The 15,298-nt window shown below is 43.5% G+C and overlaps 1 protein-coding gene across 2 annotated transcripts in view; it reads left to right on the plus strand.

Moving 5' to 3' along the window:
• Positions 1-15,298, plus strand: part of LDLRAD3 (low density lipoprotein receptor class A domain containing 3) — a 274,062-nt gene that overhangs the window by 130,727 nt on the left and 128,037 nt on the right. The window lies entirely within an intron of this gene.

Below are 15,298 nucleotides of genomic sequence, written 5' to 3' on the forward strand. Positions count from 1 at the left end.
CCAAAGATGAACGGATAAAGAAGATGTGGTATATCTACACAATGGAACATTACCCTGCAATAGAAAAGCATGAAATAATGTCATCTGTAGCAAATGTGGGTGGACTCATATTATCGTATGAGTGATATCATATGAGAGATTATCATACTAAGTGAAATCAGTCAGAAAGAGAAAGACAAATACCATGCAGGGTCAGCTATATGTGGCATCTAAGATATGACATGAATGGATTTGTTTACAAAACACTCACAGAAAACAGACATGGTTACCAAAGGGGAAAGAGGGTGGGAGAGGGATAAATTAGGAGTTTGGGATTAGCAGATACAAAGTACTCTATATAAAATAGATAAATAACAAGATCTTACTGTATAGCAAAGGGAACTATATCCAATATTTTGTAATAAACCATAATGGAAAAGAATATGAAAAAGAACATATGTGTATGTATATATGTGTGTATGAATCACTTTGCTGTACACCAGAAACTAATACAACATTGTAAATCAACTATACCTCAATTTAGAAAAAGAATATGCTCTCGGAAAAATATCCAAACAGTAGAAAGCTAGCATTTTCCTTGACTTGTGACCACCCCCGATTCTTTTTACCTGCTGTCTAATATTCCATGGCATCAGGAGACAGACACACACGCATACTTCCTCTTGTTCTCTCTCCCCTGCCTGCCTCTTGGCAGTCTTGATGTTGGAGCTCACCTCACTACTCGTTGGTCTGCGTACATGCAGTCCCTTCCTGGTCAGCGCCTCTATGTCCAGATTCACACTCAGCAGCTTCAGTGAGTGTCAAGTGTACCTTCCCCGCCTTTCAGACAGCAGTTTGCTTTGTTCCTGCTGCTGGTTCCTCTGGTCACAGCTCAATTTATTCTCTTACCTTTCCCCTGAAATATTTAGGTAGTAGTTGGCTGTGGACGGGTCCACATGTTTACTTTCTGCACTTAAATATTTTAATAACCTTTTTTTGCTTCCAATTATTGCAAAAGTTGCAGAATATACTGGGTTCCCTCACCCTCCTGCTCTCCACCCAGGCACTCCTTCCCAATACAGTCTCATTCTGTCAGCAAAAAAAAGTTGCAAAATATAGAAAAGTATAAAGAAGAAAGCAAAACTGCCTAGGAAAAAGCCCTGTTAATATGTGGGCTATTTTGTGATAGTCGTCCCCCACTCCATCTATGTTTCTATCTATCTTCTCTAATATGCTTAATTGAGATGTCCTCTTTATTGTGACCATTTTCTCATGTTATTAATTTTTTTAAAAACAAAAGTTTTAATGACTTTAGTGATTGTTTTGATAAACTGATTTTCTCTTACCCTGTTGCTTCTATTTTAAGTCTTCAAAGAGGAGAGTGACTGTCTCCTGTGTTCTTTATGTCTTTCTGGGGAACAATCATTGCTGTACCCTCCCAAGAGGGCCACAGAGTTTAAAACTCTCCCATGTGCCTTCTGTGGCCTTATTTCATCTTCTGAGTCTCAAGTGGCAGAGCTGTGGCAGAGCTGCTAGATTGTCGAATGGTAGTGAAGTGGCTGAAACCCACCTTAGCCAGGAGGGTGCGTGTCATTAACAGGGTCAGGGGCCTGGCTGAGCAGAATGACTTTGGAGCTGGGGTCTGGCCTCAGATTTGTGTTCTGCCCTGGGGAAGCATGAGTCAGGCATCTTACATAATCTGCTTGCACAGTGGCTTTTCTCTAAAATGGGGATACTGACAGCCTTTTTCCAGGTTTGTTGTGAGGATTAGATGAGATGATATCTGAAAAGTGCTGAGTGTGGTGGGTAGCCAGAGTAATTGACTTTAAAAATGCAAAGTGGCTTAAAGCAAAACTGAGTGATTAAGGGGAAGAGCATGTCTATTAGGATTTTGCCTTTGGTTTTGAATGGCTAAAGGCATAGTTCTTTTATACACACACACCTCTGAGATACAGTGGGCTTGATTCCAGACCACAGCAATAAAGCAAATGTTGTAATAAAGTGAGTCACACGAATTTTTTGGTTTCCCAGTGCATATAAAAGTTATGACTACTCTATGCGTAGCCTCTGAAGTGTGCATTTGCATTCTGTCTGGGAAGAAAAAGCAATATACCTACCTTAATTTAAAAACACAGAACAAAAAAATTTTAATAGTAACATCAAAGATCACTGATCACCGATCACCAATAACAAATATAATAAAAGAAAAGTTTAAGTTACCAAAATGTGACACAGAAACGCGGAGTGAGCAAATGCTGTTGCAAAGATGGTGGCCACAGACGTGCTCAGTGCAGGGTTACCACACATCTTCAGTTTGTTTAAAAAAAAAAATGCAATATCTTCAAAGTGTAATAAAGTGAAGCTCAATAAAGCAAGTTGTGCCCATGTTTTACTGCGTCCTTTTGTGAGTATCTGCCTGGTCTCAATTTCCTAGCATCCACAGGAATCTTATCATCTAAGGAGGTGGGGGGGGGGGGTTCTTTTTATATCCTGTTGTGTATACATACATTCTGGAGAGTAATCCAATGGCAATTAAAGCAGGTGTGGTGCATTATGGTATGTACATTCTAAATGGTTGCGCCATCCTGTGTACTCTCTGCCGTAATTAAAGACCTGTATCATTTAAATGTTTGGATATTGGTCTTCAATAGTCTAAATGAGTAAATTATGTCCATCATCTGTCATTTGAGAAGAGTGGTTCTAGTTCACTACTGGAAAACTGGTACATGAAAGAGTCAAGCCTTTATCCTCCCTTTTCGTACATGGATTGTGTTTCTGAGTAATTAAATAGCTGACTTAGGAAAGTTCTTTTTTTAATTGAAGAATATCAGCTAATAGAAGAATGAGAGAATTAGAGTATGTCTGTTTTATAACCCTTAATGAAGAAATGGATCTTCAGTGGCTACTAAAACCATTAGATGAAAAATTGATAGGGAGCTTCATAATGGATTGGATCCGGCAGAAAAGTTCTGAAACCAGCTGTCAATCTTCTCACAGACGGCTTTGAATCAACCATAGAGTGATAAGGAGCGTAGAAATCTTATCACTCTCTGGATCTCTTTATATCATAGTTGTATAGATAGTCCATCAGCACACTTAAACCCAAAAGACAGTGTTATAATTCTTGCTTTAACTTTTCCAGCATATTTTAAAGAACTCCAGAGGAGAGGACTCGTCTATTATAAATATTTATCCAGATATTTACCATTTTGACTGCTCTTCCTTGATTCGTGTTGTTCCAAGTTTTTTTCTCATATCATTTTCCTTCTGTCTGAAGAACTTCCTTTAGCAATTCTTTTAAGGCAGTATTGCTGGCAACAAATGCTCTTAGTTTTCCTTCATCTGCGAATGTCTTTATTTTACCTGCTTTCCTGAAGGATATTTTTTACTGCATAGAGAATTCTGGGGTGACAGTTCCTTCCTCTACAGCCCTTTTAAAATGTTGTGCCACTTCCTCTGGCTTCTCTCATTTCCCGTGAGAAAGTTGCAGTTATTTTAAATTGTTTTCCTCTAGAGAACAGACTGTTTCCCTCTAGCTGCTTTGAAGATTTTTTTGGTCTTTAGTTTTCAGCAGTTAGATGATGATATATCTGGGTATGTGGATTTCTTTGAGTTTATCCTGTTAGGGGTCTCTCTGAATCTGTAGGATCTTGTCTATTGCCATACTTAGTACATTTTAAGCTATTCTTTCTCTCTCTTTAATTGAATTGTAGTTGATTTGTAGCCCTCTTTCTTTTTTTTTTTAATGGGATTCTGCTAACAATTTTAGGTCCCTGAAGCTCTGTTCATTTTTTAATCAATCGTTTTTCTTTTCATTGTCCAGATTGGATAGATTCTACTACTCTACTCTTCAGCTAAAGTTTGTCAGCTTTCCTTTTTTCTCTGTCATCCCCAGTCTGCTTTAAAGCCCCTACAACAGGGTACTTTTTTAATTTCGGTTACTGTATTTTTTTTGTCTTTTTTAATTGAAATGTAGTTTATTTACAATGTTATGTTAATACCTGCTGTATAGCAAAGTGATTCAGTTATACATATGTATTAGTACATTCTTTTTTACAATAAATGTTTCCATCATGGTTTATCATAGGATACTGAATATAGTTCCTGTACTATACAAATAGGATGTTGTTGTTTATCCATACGCCACGTAATAGCTTACATCTGCTAATCCCAACCTCCCACTCCATCCTTCCCCCAACCCTCCCGTTGTTCTCTAGGCCTGTGAGCCTGTTTTTGTTTCATAGATAGGTTCATTTGTGGCCTATTTGAAATTCCACATGTAAGAGATACCTTGTGGTATCTTTCTGATTTACTTCACTTAGTATGATAATTTCCGGATCCATCCATGTTGCTGAAGATGGCATTATTCTATCCTTTTTATGGCTGAACAATACTCCATTGTATGCGTGCACCACATCTCCTCCACCCATTCCTCTGTTGGTGGACATTTAGGTGGTTTCCATGTCCTGGCTGTTGCAAATCGTGCTGCTGTGAACATAGGGTGCATGTATATTTTTGATTTATACTGGATATGTGCCCAGGAGTGGGATTGATGGATTGTATGGTAATTCTGGGCTTCCCTGGTGGCTCCGTGGTACAGAATCTGTTTGCAGGGTGGGAGACCCAGGTTCAATTCCTAGGTCAGGAAGATCCCCTGGAGGAGAGCCTGGCAACCCACTCCCAATTCTTGCCTGGAGAATTCCATGGATAGAGGAGCCTAGAGGGCTACAGTCTGTGGGGTCAGAAGGAGTTGGACATGACTGAAAGACAGCACACACATGGTAATTCTATTTTTAGTTTTATGAGGAACCTCCATAGTGATGGTTGTTCAGTCGCTAAGTCGCTAAGCACACCAGGCTCCTCAGTCCTCCACTATCTCCCAGAGTTTGCTCAAATTCATGTCTACTGAGTCAGTGATGCCAGCTAACCATCTCATCCTCTGCCACCCTCTTCTCGTTTGGCCTTCTGTCTTTCCCAGCATCAGAGTCTTTTCCAATGAGTCACTCTTTGCATCTGGTGGCCAATGTATTGGAGCTTCATCATCAGTCCTTCCAATGAATATTCAGGGTTGATTTCCTTTAGGATTGACTGGTTTCATCTCCTTGCAGTCCAAGGGATTCTTAAGAGCCTTCTCCAGCACCGCAGTTTGAAATAGTGGCGGTACCAACTTACATTTCATCATTGGTTACTGTATTTTCTCAGTTCTACAATTTTCTTTTGGTTCTTCTTTATATCTTGTGTTTCTTTGCTGAGACTTTTTATTTTCCATTTGTTTTGCGAGTGTTCATGATTACTTGTTAGAATATTTGTATAATAGCTGCTTTAAAGTCTGTGTCACAAATTTCTAACATCTGCCTTATTTTGGTGTTAATGTCTGTTGATTATCTTTTCTCATGAGGGTTGAGATTTTCCTGTCTTTTCATATGCCAAGTAAAAAACTGGATTATATTCTGGCTATTTTGGTCATTATGTATGACACTTTGGGTTTTGTTTAGACCCCATGGAGAAGGCTTATGTTTTTGTTTTAGTGGACAAATGACCCTGTTGGTCAGGCCTCAAGTTCCTGGCAGCCCTCTATGGGCTGTGGTTGCAGTTGTTCTCAGACAGTTTTTGCAGTGGCTGCTTGGACCTGTCCTGTGTCTGCACCTTCCAGTGCTCAGTCTGGGAGCTGGGCAGTGGTGTGGAAGCTGGGCAGTGGCCTGTTATCACAGTCTGGTGTGCTAATTAGGACAAGATCCATGCATGTCCAGCTTGGGAATCCACTTCGGAATTCAAAAACGTTATGGAGTCGCTTTCCTAGGTTCTTCACTCTCTGTGATCTCTCTGATATTTGTCCATTTCTTGGGAGTCTGAGAGGAGTAAAAGAAAGTAGACTTTGCACCCTTTCAGTGCTAGTTCAAATCTTGATCTTCTTCCCCCAAATTGGTCTGCTCCAGTTTACTTTTCAGAATCTAAAAGTTGCCGCTGCAAGTGTTCTGTCCAGGTTTTCTTCAGCTGCATTCAGTGGCACAGCCAGGGTGCCATGTGGTTGCTCTGCCTGATTTGGATGTGGGAACGCCCAGAAGACAGTCTTAGCGTTCAAGAAAAGAGACCACCAGACACTGGCCTTCTGAGATGACCCTAGAGGCACCCCCAGCACCACTCTATGGTGTTTCTGTCTCCACGCATCCTACCTGAATCTGATTGAGGCTCTAACTGGCTCAGTCAGTTCAGGCTGCTATAATAGAATGCCATACACTGAGTGGCATACATGATAGAAGCTTATTTCTCATGGATCTGGAAGTCCAGGATCTGAGTACCAGCATGGCTGGGTTGGTGGTGTGGCCCCTCTTTCTGGCTGTAACCTCACATGGCTTTCTGTGCACTCCGAGCGAGAAATTTCCTCCTCATCTTGTAAGGGTGCTTATCCCATCATGAGAACATCACCCTCTGACCTCATGTAACCCTCAGCACCTCCCAAAGACTCCACCTCCTAATTCCATTTATTTAGGGGTTAGGGTTTCCACATATGAATTTAGGGGGAACACGAACATGCAATTCTTTCTCTTTATTTTTTTTAATTTTTTTCTTTTTGGTCATGTGTACAGCATGCGAGGTGCTAGTTCCCTGACCAGGGATTGAACCTATGCCCCTGCATTGGAAGCAAGAGTCTTAACCACTGACCACCAGGGAAGTCCCCAAACATGCAGTTCTTAATACTAACCACTAGTTTACAAAAATTCAGGGACAGAGGAACATACACATTAGTGGCCCCATGGGTAGACAAATCGCCAGATTCGGAATGTGGGACATTCTCCATCACTCAATTACATCCACAAATAAATTCTAAGAAAAAATAATACAGGAAGGGGGAACCTACAGATTCAAAGAGACGAAGAGACAAACCAACCAAATGTAACATATGGATCTTGTTTCAACTCTGATTCAAACAAACCACTGTTTTAAAAAACTTGAGATAGTTGGGAAATCCCGAATTGTGGTTGTGTATCTAGTGATATTAAGGAGTTATTGTTAACTTTTTTAGTTTGAGGGTGACATTCTTACTTTTTAAAATAGTCTTTATCTTTGATAACTATATCCCAGAGCATATGAAAGTAAAATTACATGGTGTCTGGGATATGTTTCAAGTCTTTCCTCTGGGAGGGGGTGGGGGAGGTAATGATGGGCGAGCTGGGACTGAAACAGAATTGTCAGCATATTGGTACATTTTTCTTTCATTTTAATTATGGGTTTATTGCTTAGACAGTGGAAAATAAATTTTCTTCTTTCTTTTTTTTAAATTGAAGTATAGTTGATTTACATTGTTTTGTTAATTACTGCTGTATAGCAGAAGTGATTCATTATATATAGATATACTTTTTTAAAATATTCTTTTTCCTTATGGTTTATTGTATAATATTGAATATAGGTCTCTCTGCTATACAGTAAGACCTTCCAGCTTATTCATTCCATACATGAGAGTCCCCATCTGCTAACCCCAATCTCCTGCTCCGTCTCTCCTCCAGCTTCCCGCCCTCCACCCTGACTCCAGCGACCATCAGTCTGCTTTTTTGTCCCTGATTGTGTTTCTGTTTCTTAGGTTCATCCGTGTCATATCCTAGATTCCGCCTGTAAGAGGCATCAGATGACATTTACCTGTCTCCTTTTGGCCTTCTCTCCCTCTGTATGATGATCTCTAGTTGCATCCATGTTGCTGCAGATGGCATTGTTCCGTCCTTTTTATGGCTGAGTAGTATTCCACCGTGTATGTGCACCGCATCTTCTCTGCCCATTCCTCTGTCAGTGGGCACGTACGTGGTCTCCGTGTCTTGACTGTCGTGAATACTGCCGCTGTGAACATAGGGCGCATGTAGCTTTTTGGATTGTAGTTTTGTCTGGATGTCTGCCTAGGAGTGAGATTGCTGAATCATACTGTCATTTTATTTTTAGTTTTCTGAGCAACTTGCTCAGTTTTCTGCAGTGATTGTACCAACTTACATTCCCGCCAACAATGTAGGAGGGTACCCTTTTCTCCACACCCTCTCCAGCCTTTGTTATTTGTAGACTTTTTAGTGATGTCCATTCTGACTGGTGCGAGGTGGTACCTCATTGTAGTTTTGATTTGCATTTATCTGATCGTTAGTAATGTTGAGTATCTTTTCAGTGCCTATTGGCCACCCATTTGTCTTCTTTGGAGAAATGTTGATATATAGGCCTTCTGCCCATTTTTGGATCATACTGGTAATTATTAAAGCTGGGTGGTGGAAATACAGGGGTTCCCTGTACACTCTCTGTTTTCATATGTAACTGGAATTTTCCAAAAATGGTAAAAAGAAATAAAGGATAAAGGAGTGGTTTTGTTGGGTGGTGTCTCAACTTCAGCAAATAATCGGACAGTCATATTTTTAAAGAATTTTACTACTCTGATGTGTTTTCCACCATTTGCGTTCATTTGGCAGAAGTGAGGATAAGCAAGGACCAGTATCCCTTCCAGAGGATCACAGTGCTGAGATTTTGCCCTTTCACGGCCTTCCGTCCTCCTTTTTACTGTGTTTGGCCTCTTCCTCCTGCCTCGTTCTCAGACATCCTTGGCAGGAGGTGAAGCCCTGGACCGGCTGGCAGCACAGCTCTCCCCAGTCCCTTTTTGGTGAGCTCGAGGACTCCTGCCAGGAACTGAGATGGCAGACCAGTCTGGATGACCACAGTGGAAAATTCACTCAAGCAGAATCTTCTGCTGCTGCGTTCAGCATAGTTGTGCTCAGAAAACCCTCTGTACTTCTGCCACTGCTGATCATTCCTGATGGTCCCCCTAAACAGCTGAATCACCAGCCAGTATATCTGTGTTTTGTATTCATGGAGCCCCTCAGTGCTTGTGTATTTCGGTACCTTTATTCATGTCAACCTGGATGAGATTCCACACTTCCTCTTCACCCCTTAGCAGATCCATGGGTGAAGCCTCAAGAAGCTGTGCCTGCATCAGTCAGAGGGGCTGGGTGAGCAGAGAAGAAGGGTACTTCCACTGCGCGCTCCAAAGCTCCATCAGCATGGTCCCCTTAAAGGCTCCTGTATGACCTGCTTCCTTAGGGAGCTGTTGCTGGTCTGCCGAGGCTGGGCTTGTCTTTCCCTTGCCTGTTGGCACACCATCTTGGGCCTTCTTCAAACAAATGCCACCGAATCAGACGCCTGCCCTGAATACCTTGTAAAGATCACTTCTCCCCTCCCCAGCCTCCCGCTCTGTCTCCTTCCCCTGCTTCACTTTTCTCCTCTGCACTTACCACCACTTTTCATTTATTTTCTGCCATTGCTACTACACCATAATGGCCATTGGTTGGTTGGCGGTTCACAGCTGTACTCCTAATGCCAACTGTATGGTCTGGTTCAGTCTCCACACGTGGTAAACGCATGTGGAATAAATTACACTTCCCGCTTTATCTTAGGTACCCACTGACCTGCCTGTCTCCCCAGTAGAGTGTAAGCTCTTTAAGAACAGACTGGGTTTTCTTTCATCCCCAGTGCCTATTAGAGGGCTTAATTTACAGGAAATAGTGAGTAAATGTCTGTGGAATGAATGGATCAGGCAGCTAATCAAACACAGGGTTAAAGAAAAAGACAGGCAGTCAGGATATATTCTTGCATGGGCACATCTTGGTCCTCTTCTGTGGTTGCAGATATACACCCAGAGACCACATTTAGGTTGCACATTGTGGATTCACCCCAGTTGCTATCTTCTTTCAGATTCATTCTCTTTCTGAGATTTCTATGCCAGACACCATGCACGATGCTGCGAGGGATGTAGAAGTGGCTTTGTTGAGATGATGCGCAAGCCCGGGAGACCAAAATCGTCTTACCCAAGTAATTACATTATGGGTGGACAGCTGGGAGTACTGTGAGAATCGCTGATCAGAGGAGAGGTTACTTCCCTCTAGGCTTACCAGAGCGGGTTGTTGAAAGAGGTGGATCCAGGAGGATGGGTACCATTTAAAAGTTGTCAATATAGTTCCATGAAGTCTTTTAGGCTGAAGGCCCAGGCAGAGGCAGAGAGGTGTGCAGACCATGCAGGGCATAAGATGCCACTTGGCTGACAGTGACTGGGCACCTAAGTATACGGCACACTGTGATATGCTCTACGTGTTTGGTCTCACTTTAGGTTGGCAATACTATGACTCTCTTTTGGTAGATAAAAAAATGAGACCCGGAAAGATTAAATAACTTATCTAAAGTCACACAGTAAGTGGCAAAATTATGACATCAACCCAGGTGGTTATAAATCCAGGGTCTGAACTCTTAACCACTATACTATAATGTGTATCCCCAGTGATAATTACTTTTATAAGCATTTATTGAGCAACTGCTATGGGTCACATGCGATTCTCAGTTCTTTGGGTGTATTATCTCACTTGATATTCACAAAATCTTAAGACACAGGCACTATTCCTGTTTCTACTGTGCACGCATGCTAAGTCCCTTCAGTCGTGTCTGACCCTTTACGACCCCATGGACTGTAGCCCACCAGGCTCCTCTGTCCATGGAGAGTCTCCAGGCAAGAATACTGGAGTGGGTTGCCATTCCCTTTTCCAGGGGATCTTCCAGACTCTGGGATCAAACTCACATCTTTTAACATCTTCTGCATTGGCAGGCAGGCTCTTTACCCACTGAGCCACCTGGTAAGTCCACATGATGAAATTGAGGTTGAAAGAAGTTAAAGAATTTAACTAAAGCTAATGTCATGTAGCTCGTGAGTGGTAGAGCTGAAATTTGAACCCAGGTGGATTTCATTCCCTCACTATTAATCATTACAGAAAAATGTATGCTCGGAAGGGTAGGCTGCGGCAGGTCATGAAAAGTTAACAGTCTGGTTAATAAGTTCTAGGGATGTGATGTACAACATGATAAATATAATAACACTGTGGTATGTTATATATAAAGCTGTGAAGGGAGTAAATCCTGAAAGTTCTCATCACAAGAAAAAAACTTTTTTATTTCTTTAATTTTGTATTTATTTGAGATGATAGATGTTCACTAGCCTTAGTGAGATCATCATTTCATGATGTATGTAAATCAAATCATTATGCTGTGTGATTAAACTTACACAGTGCTGTACATCAGTCATATCTCAATAAAACTATAAGGAAAAAAAGTTAACAATCTAAGATTGTATTTTATTCCCCGTGAGGAGCAGTGGATTCTGAGCTGAGTGCAGAGTGAGGAGAGGGAGAAGGCCGAGCATGACTGGAGCCTGGTCCCTTTTTTAAAAAATTTATTTTTAATCGGAGGACAATTGCTTTACAATGTTGTGTTGATTTCTGCCATATGTCAGCGTGAGTCAGCCACAGGTACACATATGTCCCCTCCTTCTTGAACTTTCCTGCCACCTCCCACCCCATCCCACCCTTGGTGGTCACTTTAAGACAAGTGGACCCAAGGAGCAAGGGAGCGGGTGGGGAGAGAGGTAAGGATGTCAGTGTTAGCCATGCAGAATTTGAGGTGAAGGGGACAGTCAGGCAGAGGTGTCCACGAAGTGTCAGGAGAAAGAGGACTGTCCCTGGAGGGAAGATCTGGGGAGCCATCCGTGGTGACCGAACCGGTGAAACTGAAATTGGAGGGAGGCAGGCTGGGGGTGGGACAGGAGGTAGCCGGCTCAGGAAGCCTCTGCAAGGAGGAGGAGGTAAACAGCGATTAGCAATGACTTAGGCTCTGCCGCTGCCACCGTGCTGCCTCTAGAGGGCTTCTGAAAATTCACGTCCTCCAGGTCCTTGTGTGCTCAGTCGCTTGAGTTGCGTCCAGCTCTTTGTGACCCTATGAACTATAGTCCACCAGACTCCTCTGACCATGGGATTCTCCAGGCAAGAATACTGGAGGGGGTTGCCATTTCCTCCTCCAGGGGATTTCCCCACCCAGGGATCGAACCCGTGTCTCCTGCATCTCCTTTATTGCGGGTCGATTCCACGTCCTTAGAGGCTGGGGAAAAGGCAGATGGGATTGAGGAACCTTTGCCTCCTCCTGCTTGACCAGAGTGGCAGCCTTTCCCTTCCTGCAGACTCCTTCTCCTTGCCCTCGGAATGCCGCGGCACGTGGCCCTGCTGTGTCTCGGGGGGCCGAGGGGCTGCTCTGAAAGGCAGCACGAACTTGCCTCTGGCTGCAGACAAGCCGCCTCTTCTTTGAAGGTCAGGGCTGCCAGCATCTTGCAGGCCACAAAGGAAGCAGTGCTTGTTAATGGGTCGGATTATTGGCAGAGAGGCTTAGGGCCGGACATCCTCCATCCTGGAACAGAGGAAGTCTCGGGGCAGCTCCGTTTCCCCCAGTTGCCTGGTTCCCAGGGATACGGGGGCTGGGAAGACAAGATCCCCGCGGAGACGGGGAGATTGGGATGCTTGGCAAGGAAGTGAGTGATCACCACCACCTCCCTGGACTGCGGAGCAGATGGGGGGTGTGGGGGCTGAGGGCGAGGAGGTTCTCATTGATGTGTTTTGCCAAGAACGCTTTGAGGTGGGAGAGGGGCTGACTTCACAGACTTTAAATGGATTAAAGGCGGTATTTCCTACATCCTGCTGGAGATAGATGGCTTCATTTCCTGTCTTGTAGCCGCTCAGTTGCTTTTGGATGACTTGCAGTGAGCCCTGGGTCTTTTCCTTCAGATGTGGTTGAAGTAATTGCCGCCAGTTTAATTAACCACTGAGTTTAACCTTAACTCACCCCTCCCTCCCTCTGGCGGGGAGAGACAACTTCTCTTTCCTGAGTCTTGTGGGCTGGGAAACATATTCTTAGATCCCTGTGTTTGTTGTGGTAAGAAGAGCTGGGGACCTTTGGAGTCACCGTTGAGTTTTTGAAGTTAACTTTGTAGACAGTTTTCTCCATCCCCATTGAAATAAACACTGGAAAGAGCAGTATTCCTCTTGCTAGTTAAGCGAGTAGAATAATACATTTTTTCAGTGACTGGGAAACCTTAACAAGGACAAAGGAAACATACATGTGGAGCACATAAAATTTTGCTAGAAGACACAGACGTAACATCCCAAAGTAGGAAGCGTTTCCTGGTTAGTTTATGGGCTGTCCAGCAGTTATGTTTCAGAGTTCTGGGTGAGTGGCCCGTGGCCTCGCAGGAACCCCTGAGCCTTGACCACTGTCTACCCCCCTGCCCAGAGCCTATACAGTTAGTCCACCGTACACACACCCTGAAATTTGCCTTAAGCCTGGTAAATGCTGCAGAGGCCCTGGGAGAAATAGAGTGAAACCTGAGTTGTCTGGGGTCTTTGCAGAGATTTTAGTCTGGGTATATCTGAGTCTTTGACGGGGTTCACTCTCAGATGTGTGTAGCTTGACTTCATCAGTGTCTCTCTGGTGACAGCACAGGACCATTCTTGGGAGCTCTATTGTTTAGACTGGGCTCCCCAGGTGGCGCTAATGGTAAAGAACATGCCTGCCGGTTCAGGAGACATAAGAGACATGGGTTCAATCCCTGCGTGGGAAAGATCCCCTAGAGGAGGGCACAGCAACCCACTCCAGTATTCTTACCTGGAGGATCCCATGGACAGAGGAGCCTAGCAGGCTACAGTCCATAGGGTCGCAGAGTCAGACAGGACTGGAGCGACTTAGCTCGCACGTTGTTCAGACTGGGCTATAATACAGGGTTGCCTGTGGCTCCATTTAGAACTTCTTGGTCTCTTTTGAAACTATGTTAGGCTCTTCTGCTTTTGGAATTCCTAAGTGGCTTTTTATAGCTTTGGGGGCCCCTCCCCTGGTTGTCAGCTTTTACTTCTTGCTGGCGGCTTGTCTGCAGGTTGGCAGCAGCATCTTGTCTCCCTTCTGGTTTGCTGTGTCCTTGGGAACCGAAACACGAATCTTTTTGGAATTTACACAAACAGAGAATCAATAGACCTGGGGGAGGGGAGGGCTTGAGGGTCCTTCCTGAGGATGCTGCCAGCACTTGAAGGGCACTGACATCCTGAAGTATGTTTTGATGGTTCGGAGGCCTTTTTCTGGCTTGCTGCTGGGTTTAGGGAGTATTCTTCTAGCATCCTTTGCCTCTCTTTCTCTGCCCTGCCTTGGAGGTGAGACATAGTGTTTTACAAGGAGCCATTGATAAGGAGGAATCCCAGGTGTGCCTGTTGACCTGTATCTACCTGTGTTCTCTGAGCAAATGGGCTATAAAATTCTGAAGACAGGGATCTGTAGACCAGAGATAACTGTGGGGAAAGAGTGAAAGAAAGTGAGTGATCACTGAAACATTTCTGCCAAATTAGACTCTTTAAAACTTCTAGTAGACTCTTTAAAACATACTGAAAAAGAAAAGTTAAATGAACACCTGTATTTCCCACACCCTATTTTAAAAGTCATATTAACTATGTGTGCGTGATAGTCATTCAGTCGTGTCTGACTCTTTGTGACCCTGTGGACTGTAGCCCGCTAGGCTCCTCTGTCCGTGAGATTCTCCAGGCAAGAATACTGGAGTGGGTTGCCATTCCCTTCTCCAGGAGATCTTCCTGACCCAGGGATTGAACCCAGATCTCCTGCATTGCAGGCAGAATTTTAACCATCTGAGCCACCAGGGGAGTCCCACATATTACCTATAGTTATGGCTATGGCTATGGTATGACCTAAATCAAATCCCTTATGATTATACAGTGGAAGTGAGAAATAGATTTAAGGGCCTAGATCTGATAGATAGAGTGCCTGATGAACTATGGAATGAGATTCATGACATTGTACAGGAGACAGGGATCAAGACCATCCCCATGGAAAAGAAATGCAAAAAAGCAAAATGGCTGTCTGGGGAGGCCTTACAAATAGCTGTGAAAAGAAGAGAAGCGAAAAGCAAAGGAGAAAAGGAAAGATATAAACATCGGAATGCAGAGTTCCAAAGAATAGCAAGAAGAGATAAGAAAGCCTTCTTCAGCAATCAATGCAAAGAAATAGAGGAAAACAACAGAGTGGGAAAGACTAGAGATCTATTCAAGAAAATCAGAGATACCAAAGGAACATTTCATGCAAAGATGGGCTCGATAAAGGACAGAAATGGTATGGACCTAACAGAAGCAGAAGATATTAAGAAGAGATGGCAAGAATACACAGAAGAACTGTACAAAAAAGATCTTCACGACCCAGATAATCACGATGGTGTGATCACTGACCTAGAGCCAGACATCCTGGAATGTGAAGTCAAGTGGGCCTTAGAAAGCATCACTACGAACAAAGCTAGTGGAGGTGATAGAATTCCAGTTGAGCTATTCCAAATCCTGAAAGATGATGCTGTGAAAGAGCTGCACTCAATATGCCAGCAAATTTGGAAAACTCAGCAGTGGCCACAGGACTGGAAAAGGTCAGTTTTCATTCCAATCCCAAA

This window comes from Bos indicus, chromosome 15, assembly GCF_029378745.1.
Source record: "Bos indicus isolate NIAB-ARS_2022 breed Sahiwal x Tharparkar chromosome 15, NIAB-ARS_B.indTharparkar_mat_pri_1.0, whole genome shotgun sequence".
Lineage (NCBI taxonomy): Eukaryota > Metazoa > Chordata > Mammalia > Artiodactyla > Bovidae > Bos > Bos indicus.